Here is an 11,316-nt window from a genome sequence, read left to right on the forward strand (position 1 = left end):
TACTTATCCTATTGTCTAAAGGAGTTTTAGTTCCATAGGCAGATGGCAAAAATTTGACTCCTGCAGCAAAACATGGACTAAACCCATTCCATACCTAGATGAGAACCTGGATCAAGCCTCACAGGTCAAATTTAAGAGAGAGAATCATAGGGAGAAAGGAGGGAAAAGCAGGGATGAGAGAGAAAGCGCACAAGAGTATGCAAAAGAGAGAGAAGTCCAAAATAACAAAAAAAATCTAAAATTAGGTGATAAACCTAAGAAAGATAACCAATACATTTTATAATTAAAATACAAATTCACAACAGAAAAAATGTTACTTAACAACATGAAATATACTAAGAATATTCAAGATATATACAGGAATAAAATTAAGATCTTTATTTTAAAATATATAGACAAAAAATATGAAACAAAAATAGGTACAGCTATTACGAGTCAGTTCTAAGTATTTTAAAAATTTTACAAATTAGAAATCTTGGATAAGATCTAAATAATACATACTATTAAGGATTTGAAACGTCAAGTAGACACAAATTAGTGCATTCCAACATAATTCCAAGGATTTTATTGCAATTTAAGCAAAGAGAAAAGCTGCTTCTACCTATCATGTGGAAGATAATTATGAATCCTCTCTGACAATAATAAGTAGAAAACCAACAAATTTTTAAAAGCATATAAGAACTCATGTCACAAAAATACCCAATGAACTAAAGTACAATTTGATAAATACCTCTTGCCCACAAAGAGGCTCATAGTTGCTTTTATCCTTATAGAGCAATAGATGTAAAAAGAACAGACCTGGGTAAGAAGACAGAAAATGAGAATTCTTTTTATGACTCTTTTAAAGGCAAAATGATGGCTAGCATAAGAAGGAGCACTCTCTACAGGCATAGATTTAAAGACAGGATATATTCACAGACAGATTGTAGGCAGAGCAAAACACCTGGAGATACTACCCTGTGTGGTATAGATATATCAGGCCTGCAGAAATATTAGGGCAAGTTTGGAAAACAGAGATGAACACTATAAGCACCTCAGGCTTTACCTGTGTCCAAGGCAGCCACCCTTTACAGTTGGGGAAATAGTGGATAAGTCTGTGCTCAATACACACAGGAGAGTTGACAGAGTCTGTGGCTCACTAATGACTGTGAAAAAGTCTCTCCTAGTCTTACAGTGAGTATTAAACACTGGATACCTGCATCTGGATGAGGGGCAAGAAAGTTGGCAGAGATCTCTCCAGGGTTGCAGTTGCCTCAGGCTAGCTGAAGGCTAAAAGCCGAAAGAGCTAATTGAAATATGACTTTTTGAAAAACAGAAGCTTCTGGTCCTGAACACAAAAAAACCTGAAGTATGCAATTAATTGAACCCCACAAAAGCAAAATAATAATAAATGAAACTGTTTCAATGCAGACTTGATTACCTCAAAAGTATTCAACTTGAAAGAAGAGAAAGCCTACAATTTTCTGTGGACAAATGTAACCTACTTTCATTTGTAAGACTATATGATCAAAATGTCTGGCATCCAATTAAGCCAAAGATTACAAAGCACAAAGGAACAAGGCACTATACGGTACATCATCAAGAAAGGAAACTGTCAATAGAACCAGAGTGAGAGATAACAAATTCTAGAATTACTACAGATAGACAAGATAAATACATTAAGAAACCTAGTCAATAAAGGAAATTAATATTCATTACATACAGGGGAAAAAGTGAAATTTAAAAATTAATAAAGGCAAAATGAAAATTATCAAAACTAAAAGTGTTGGCTGGGTGTGGTGGCTCATGCCTGTAATCCCAGCACTTTGGGAGGCTGAGGCGGCTACATCACGAGGTCAGGAGATCAAGAGCATCCTGGCTAACAAGGTGAAACCCTGTCTCTACAAAAAATACAAAAAATTAGCCGAATGTGGTGGCATGTGCCTATAGTCCCAGCTACTCAGGAGGCTGAAGCAGGAGAGTTACTTGAACCCAGGAGGCGGAGGTTGCAGTGAGCCCAGATTGCACCACTGGGCGACAGAGAGAGACTGGGTGACAGAGAGAGACTCGGTCTCAAAAAAAAAAAAAGAAAAAAAACCCCAAAAAACTAAAAGTGTTATATTATAGATACATTGTTTGTTGACTCATTAGCAGAGATAATAATAAATAATGTTGAAAACAGGTAGAAAATACACAGTTTGAATTACAAAAGGGAAAAAGAGAATATATAAAGAAGAAAATGATGAATAATCTGAAATTTGTGAGACAATATCACACAGTCTAATATACATATTATTGGAGCCCCAGATAAAATATAAAATATAATGAATTGGTGTTAAAAATATTTGAGAAATGATGTTTTATAGTATTTTTAATTGGTTAATGATATCAACCCAGATATTCAAAGAGTTCAGCACATTCCAACCAGAATATGTGCAGAAAAAAGCACACCTATGCACACTCTATTCAAATTGAAAAAAATATATAACATTTAAAAGCCATTAGATGAAGAAAATAAAACAGTATAAGGAGAAATGCAATGAAAATAACAGATCTCTGCACTGCAGCAAATGAACAATAGAGCTCAGAAAACAATGACATGATATAATAACAATTATGAAGAAAAACAACTGTCAGCCTAGAATTTTAGTGAAAATGTCTTTCATAAACAAAGTCAAAACAAATACATCTTTAGGCAAGCTGAAAAATTTTTCTTGAACAGATCTGCTGTAGAGGAAATAAAATATAAAAACATGCTTTTTAATATTTTTTCTTTTAAACCAGAGAAATGGTATCTGATAGAAACAGGCTATTACAAAAACTGGGGGAAAAGAGTAACGATGACATATATGCAAAATAAAAGATATTTTAAGAATAATTTTTGATGTGATCTGGGATTTATATTATATATACACAAATCAAATAAATGACTTTAGAAGTATGCCAGAAAAGAGAAAATGTATTAAAGGTTTTCCCTTGTAACACTTTTATCTGTTGGTTAAGCATTAGAATATGTTTGAAGATAGATTGGTTAAGCATTAGACTGTGTTTGACGATAGATTGTGAAACCTTGAAGAGGTATATTTTAGTACTCACAGTGACCACACAAAAATTCATTGTGGAAATTTTCTTCTGATTGCTTTAAAGTGTCCAGTGCAACAGTAAATAGTACAATTGGAGAATGTATTAGATATTTGAGAAGATAAGAAAAAATATGAAATGGTTATTTAGAATTGAATAATGCTGTATGATTTTTGTTCAGTAAAATCCTACCTGAGGTACATGGTCAAGAATTTCATGAGAGCAGTCAGAAAAGCATTTGTTTTTCCAGTTTCTTCAGTTGCATGAAAATGTAAAGAATTGTATTTAAGTAGGGTTTTGCTCCTGGTAAGCAGATAAAACAGCAAGGAAGAGGAAAGGAATTGAGCATGTCTGCAGATTAATTATTATGATAAAACATGAATTTAGGCAGAGTAAACAAGATTAAAGGACTTGAGTTGGGTGAGAGTCAGAGAAAGGTGGTCAGAACAATAGGTAGTTGTACACAGAGATTCTGTAATTAGCATAGTGTAACAATGTTGGGACTTCTTTTAATTAGGTTCCAATGTGCAATTATGTCAAGGTGTAGTTTACATAAATAGTAGTGATACAACCTTCTACAATTTCCCTCATGATCTGAAAACAGAACAAAACTCAATGGAAGGAAGTTTAAGGCATGTCATTAAATACTGCACAGGAAAAAGTGCACACAGCGTGTCCTGCAGTCCATTTGGAACTTAGTTCTTTTCAGAGTAAATTTAAGTCTTCCGACCTTCTTAAACAATTAGGCTAAATTTTCAATGCATACTTCTAGTCCTCAATATATAAAATACCAGTATTCTAAAAGACTCTTTTCTTCTCTATATATCCTTGCTTCTGCCATGCCAGCTTAATAAAAATAAACATATAAATGAAAATGGTCAGTTGCAAAGGATATCATAGTTTTAGTTACCAGGCTTGCCAGTGACCTATTAAACATCAGTCTTCTCCCTACTAAATAAACTCTATGATTGAGATAAAACAAGAGTAATCTTCAGTGAACTGCTGCTGTCAAAACCTTGCCTGGACTGTATTTACTAAAATTAAAATTTGAAGCCACCCACTTGGACGACTTTAGATTGCTCCATGTCCGTTGTTTATTTTTCTTCTTCGAGGTTTCAGACCAATTCACTAAAAAGTTAAAATTTTAAGGTACTATTCTGTTATATACTTTTTCCCCTCCTGCTATGGTTTGAATGTACGTGTCTGCTCACAATTCATATGTTGGAGTCTCAGACTCAACGTAACAGTATTAAGACTTGGAGCTTTTAGGTGGTGATTATTATCAGGGCTCGAGGGAACAGGCCAGACCCTTTCGCCCCTTCCACTTTTCGACATCTGAGAGCACAACAACCAAGTTCCATCTTGGAAGCAAAGATCAAAACTTCCCCAGACACTGAATCTGCCAGCACTTTGAATTTTTACTTCCCAATCTCTACAACTTTGAGAAAATGGATTTCTGTTGTTGATAAATTGCTCAGGTATTTTGTTATAGCAGCAGGAGCCTTCTAAGACACCTGCTAGAATACAAGCAAATTAAAAAATAAATTGGGGGACAGATCATTAAAACTATGGTGCATGCTTTAATACTGACAAATGCATTTATATAATATGGATTTACATTTATAGTCAAAAGACTAATGATCTATGAATTGCCATCTTTCTAGCCTAAACAATGAGATTCTCAACCTGGAAAATATTGAGGAGAGTAGCACATTCTTACCTAACTAGGATTATTGCTTCATATCAATTTAGGAAAGAGTCAACAAAACAAGGAGAATCTCTGGTACTTTCAGGCTTCTTTTTTTGTTTTTTGAGACAGAGTCTTGCTCTTGTCAACAGGCTGGAGTGCAGTGGCGCGATCTCGGCTCACCACAACCTCCGATTCCCTGATTCAAGCAATTCTCCTGCCTCAGCCTCCCAAGTAGCTGGGATTACAGGCACGTGCCACCACGCCCAGCTAATTTTTGTGTTGTTAGTAGAGATGGGGTTTCACCATGTTGGCCAGGATGGTCTCGATCTCCTGACCTCGTGATCCACCCACCTTGGCCTCCCAAAGTGCTGGGATTACAGGCGTGAGCCACCGCGACAAGCCTTCAGGCTTCTTAGAGATTAATACATTACTATCAGGAATACTGGACCAGTAGATATCGGAGAGCAATCAGTGAACACACTCAGCCTCCAAGGGAGAGATGAGTAAGGAAAGTGAAGAGAAAATTTTATGATTTTTTCTTATCATGAAAGATATTTCCGGTGGAACCTTAAATACAGAAGAAATGTTAGCCCTCTAACAAATTAGAACTATAAGATATTTAGACTCCAAATGCAGTAATCCGAAATCAGAACTGCAGCATGTAGCAAACAAAAACATATTCAGTACAATGTCCTAGGCTTTAAAGTATTTATTTAGAAATAAGTATATAAAAATTATTAGTCAAATGACAACATAAACTAAAAGAAAATGTAAAGAAAAATAAATATATAGGAATATGAAGCAGAGGAGAAGAGAGAGAGGTAGTGAGAGAGAGAAGAATAAACAAGCAAGCTGAAACTGAAGTTTTGGGAGGAAAAACCAACAACGTAGAAAAACTTCTTATAAGTTCTAACTAATCAAGAAATTAAAGGGAAGGTAGAAGTGACAAATCAACAAAGTTGGAAATAAGAAACTTATGTAAGCAAATGTGTATACAAGGATCATTAAAGTGCAGAGTACAGGTCAGAATATTCAGTAGAGAACTCCTTGAAACTATGTTAATGTGGTGAAAACCTAAGAGAATTTCATCTCTCCGAAAAAATAAAAAAATTGGAATTTCCATTTAAGGAGGAACTAGAAAGTATCCAAAATCAGTCTTTAAAATATGCATTGGTAATTTAAAGCATCACACATAAAAAGAAACGACGATCAGTGAGTCCTTGAGGCTTATCAAAACTAGACTTTAAGGAACACGTAATCCCCACTTTGTGTCAATGTTTTTAACTGAATATAAAGAAATCTACTTATTGTATTTTAAAAGAATATAATTACACACACACACACACACATTCATACATACAGAAGTAATGAAAATAAAAGGAAAGAGTTGTGTTTAACTTGACTGTTAGTCAGATACCATCTCCAACTTCCAGAACTACTTTTCCAAGGCCTAGTACAATATCTATACAAACTCAACACTCACAGTATAGATACTATAGTACTGTATCTATATAAATTCAAACTAAACAGGGCATTAATAGGTAACTAAGAAGACAGAATTTAATCCTTGACTTCACAGAGCTTTCTATCTAGTAGAACTGATAATATTTGTATATAAATATAATGAAAGATGAAATGTGAAAAATATTATTATAAATGTACCAAAATCTGTAAAAATGGTTAAGTGGTTGAAGAGGGGAAGGGGAAGAGTGAGAGTGAACATAGGATTCATCAAGAATGCTCTAAATAAGTTAAGGAAATAGTATGATTAGACTCTAAGGCTCATTTAGGGACTTCTATTAAAATTCTGATAACACAGCATATCATACTCTAGGCTATTCAGCATTCAGTTAATTGAAAGTAATCTGGAAACTCAAAAAGGCCTTCCTTTGGATATTTGCTCACTTGCAATACAGTCTCATTTTTATGATGTATTTAGCTAGTGGATTAGTAAAGTGGTTATGTCAGAACGATTCAGCTTGCTAATTAGCGTTTTTAATGAGTTTTTACTATGTCACTCCCTAGCATTCTATTTACCATTTTCCATACTGTAGTTTGGAAGCCAAAATCTTAGTGGGTTGCAATTAACTAAAGGTATTTCTACTGAAATAAGCCTAGTCAAAGATTTAGTAAATTCAACAATAGTAAACATAGTAATAACAAGGCAATATATAAGAACAAATATATAAAAATATAAATATAAAAACATCAGAACATTAAAATTATAAAGTCAGAGTAGAAATGTGTTCATATAGAATTGAGCAAAGAAGATCTCTATGTTATTATATATGAAATAGTGCTTGTTTAAATGAAGTTTTAATGAATTTGCACTTAAATTTAAACAATTTTAGTTTCACAAGCTGTAGACTATGTAATAGATTATTTCATTTGCAAATTCTGTGGCTTTGATGAATACACAGTAACTTATAAGCAGCACTTGTATATTAACTGCATTGATTTATTAGTATATTGCTACTGCATTATTATACTTTTACAGTAAATACTGTATTAGTTCATACAAATAATAGCAAAATGAAGATATACATGTCAGTCATGTGCATCTGATGTGTGTGGCAGTCTATAGTCCAGAACAACACAGGAGTAAGTAAATCCTAATGTACTATATATTATCATTCTCACTGTATTACAACTTCACCTCAGAGAGAGTTTAAAGTCTTATTTCAGACTTAGTGAGTTCTAAGTTTTGTACAAGACTGAGGTACATCAACTGTGTCCGAGGTAAAATTTTCTTTTAACTTTCCTGAGTATTTGTGTGGAAGTTGTGACATAGCTGATAAGTTCTTCAATAACAGTGTGTTTTTCCCTTTCATATTACATGGCTGTCGTTAGGAAGATGGCTTCTCAGCTTAGGAAGGCATTCTTTTTGACCCATTGTCTTTGATGGTAGTGTGATTTCTCTCCAACAAAATCTAAGCAGTAATGATATGCATACTTTCCAGGAAGGTTGACCAGGGAGGCATCTTTTTCCTATTGAGGACTGAGGGCAGAGAATTATAAATATCGAGTGGATTGGAGAACTTTACTCTGGAAGCAACTTGGTTCCTGAATCAGCATAGAAAGCAAACAATCCCACGTTAGATAGGAATGCTTACATATATCAGCTAAATGGATGAGAAATAAATTTGTTTTGTTAAGCCACTGAATGGTTGTTTTATTTATTTATTTAGTTAGTTAGTTAATATTGTGGAGAGCTATTCTAACTACAGAAAAAAATCAGAATTCCTCAACATACATGAGTAATTAAAAAAATTTAGTGTCTCAGCAATCATTTGAATGCTTATTGGTTACATTTACAAATTGGCCTCCTAATGAAAACCTATGAAATGAAATCCAATGTATTTATATGCATGGGAATTATACATATTTAAAGAATGAAGTGAAACTAAATGTTAAATGTTAATATCTAGAAAAATGCCTAAAATGCAGCTTTCCCCTCCCCCAATGCACACTTTAATTCATCCAGCCTGTCAACACATTGTGCTGAAAAGGTAAACATAAATATATGTTTTGTTTCATTAGGGATTGCTTCACCTCCTCTTTTCTCTTTATTTTATTTGTGTTGCTGTGAGGAATTGGGAGCCTATTATTAAAACAATTTTTAATCCTAAGAGAAAGAAAATAAGCTGATGACACAGATGGAAATTATGTGAAGAGAATGAGCTACAAGGAAGAAAGGGTTCAATGAAATCATATTACAGAAAGAACATGCAAGAACTCTGGCTTCCCCATAGGAATCTACGATTATACAAAATTAACTGCAAATCCCCTTTGTTTGTTATCACTTATTGATGGTTGGAGGCAACATAGCTAAAATATGAAAAGTGAAAATTTAATTAATCACTTGACTCTACTTACAATGAAATAATAGTTATTTATTTACTAATTATATACATATAATAATACAATACTCAGGCATAATTATCAGAAGTTCCCTCAAAGAGTGAGTATGAGTTCAGCTTCTAACATTCGTATAGTGGTAGGGTCAGAACATTTTATTTGCAGAGAGATTCTACTCAATCCGACAGTTGTACCTAACTGGACAAGGAGTGGGTACCTATTCTAAATTACAACAGTCAGAACTTCTTCCCACAGAATTTTCAACTGATGTTAGAATCACTTTTCCCACGTCCTTTGGATGTTTAACTTGTAAACTCATGAAACCTGAATAGGCTCTTTTGCCGTATAAATTCAGTTGCCCATCCAGAGGAAGAATAATGGAGCAGGTGACCAGCAAAATAAGAGAAGGAGACACGTTAAAGACCAGCTTCTCAGGCATGCTTGAGGCCTTCCTGCACACTAATTCTTCTGTCTCTAGCTTGGGAGGAAACCCTGTATCCATTGTGCTTAATCTGACATCATTCATTTTCTATTATTTCAAATCCAAAAAAAGTTCTAGGTAATAGAAATATATAAAATAATTTTGGAAGAATAAATGAATTTCATATTCTGGAACTCCTTGAATCATTTATGCTTCTTGACTTGCAGGAGAACTGCATCAGCAAAATTTCATTGCATCAATGGCTGTTATTTCTCTATATTGGGAACAGAGGAAAGACAACCAACTCCTTATTTTTCTGAACCTTAGAATATATTTTTTTCTTTGAAATCTGTGAAGTTATTTCTGTTTTATGTGCAAAATTGTAACATCGTTCACCTGACAGCAATTAAGAACAAAGCCTCATTCTATTCTAAGTGGTCTCATTCCATCTATTTCGCAAAGCACAAGACAATTAGCATACTTCTAAGTTTTACTTTCCTTTCTGATTAATATATTTATGAAATTTTACTGAAAGTAAAAGTGATCACTTAAAGTTAAACCTCATACAACTTAACCTTACGTAACTTACCCAATACATTTTTTAAATAATTAAAAACATGACTATAGACAACAAGGTTAGGTCCTGAGATTATATACCGTTTAAACTCAAAAAAAAAGTTTAATACCTTTAAATCTTACACTACTATGTATACCTTATGTTTTAAGGTGTTACTGTAATTTATTCACTAACAGAAGTTGGTAATATTTAATACTTTTAAATTATTACTGTTACTTGAGGAAAACTGGTGAAACCACTTTACTATTTTTCTCATAAACATTTTTGTTTAGAATGGAGCAAACAAGTTTCAGCTTATTCTATTTTCTGTGCATTCACTGCATGAAAGACTTAAGACTCAACCTGGGCAGCAAGGACCTAAATTACATTTACGCATAATGGACAGAATGCGTATCCCAAATGACAGATCTCATTCTGCTGATGGAGGAGGTCAGTGTCAAGTGGAACGCAAAAGGCAAGGGGATGAGTGTTAATGACACTGAGATGCCTGCAAGTGGAGGAACAGTAAGTAGTTCTAGAGGTCAGGTAAGGAGTGGGTGATTCTGGGGATTGTAGTTCAGGCAGACTCCTGAGTTGGGATCTGTGGATGAAAACTGCATGTGAATTCCAGGGTGTTTTTCTGCCTTGGTTTGGCTGTAAACTTGGCTCACAGTGGGGAATGATACACTTGTAAATGGAGTCAGTGCCCAGAAAAGGTGGTGCTCACAATAAAAATTTTACACAAGCTACTCAGCACCCACACTACTGAAACATCTTTTCAAAGACCTGGAAACTGAAGCACAGCTATAAATATTTTTACAGCAAGTGATTCTAGCATCCTGCAAACACTGAAGCACTTTTTTTTCAAGCCTTTTGAAGTGCCAAGGCACATGAATATTCATAAAGAGGTATTTTGCCAACCCCAGGGCCTCTTCCTTGGGGTACACCTGACTCTATTCAGAGTGACAGTCAAACCAAACCATATACGGATTTGAGGAAAACAGACATCCACGTAACTTCATGTGTCCACACCTAAGGAAGAAGTGGTTCTCCACAAGAGCACCCTCACTGCAGACACCAGCTACATGCTCCAAGGCCACCCTCAATTCTGATCAGCTGGCTATAAATTCTGGGGCTCTCACTACCTGCTCAGGTTTGATAATTTGCTACAACAATTCACAGAACTCAGAAAGAGTTATGATTACAGTTTTATTATTATAGCAAAATCATACAGATCAAAATCAGCCAAGGGAAGAGACATGTAGGACAAATTCTGGGAAGATTCTAACTACAGGCCTTTCATTGTTTCCTCCCTGCGGAGTCAGGACACATTACCCTCTTAGAACCACGATGTATGACAATATACGGCACTGTCAACCAAGGAAGCTCACTCAAGCTTCCATGTCTAGAGTTTTTGTTGGATTTTCATTACCTAAGAATGATAGACTAAATCACTGTGCATGCTATTGAGCTCATCCTCCAGCTTCCTTCCCCTCTCCAGATGTCTGGCTGATATAATGTGGCTCAAAGCTCTAAGCTTTACAAGGTTGATCTTTCTGGCATGACCAGTCCCCATCTTAAATCACGTCTTTAGCACAAATTATCTAAAGGTACACCCTGAATCACCTCTACATAAACCATCAGATGTGGTCTAAAGAGTCCACCATGAATAACAAAGACACTTCTATCACTGAAGAGATTCCCAGTATTTAGAGGTTACCTCCCAGAAAC

The sequence above is a fragment of the Pan paniscus genome, chromosome 4 (genome assembly GCF_029289425.2).
Source record: "Pan paniscus chromosome 4, NHGRI_mPanPan1-v2.0_pri, whole genome shotgun sequence".
Taxonomy (NCBI): domain Eukaryota; kingdom Metazoa; phylum Chordata; class Mammalia; order Primates; family Hominidae; genus Pan; species Pan paniscus.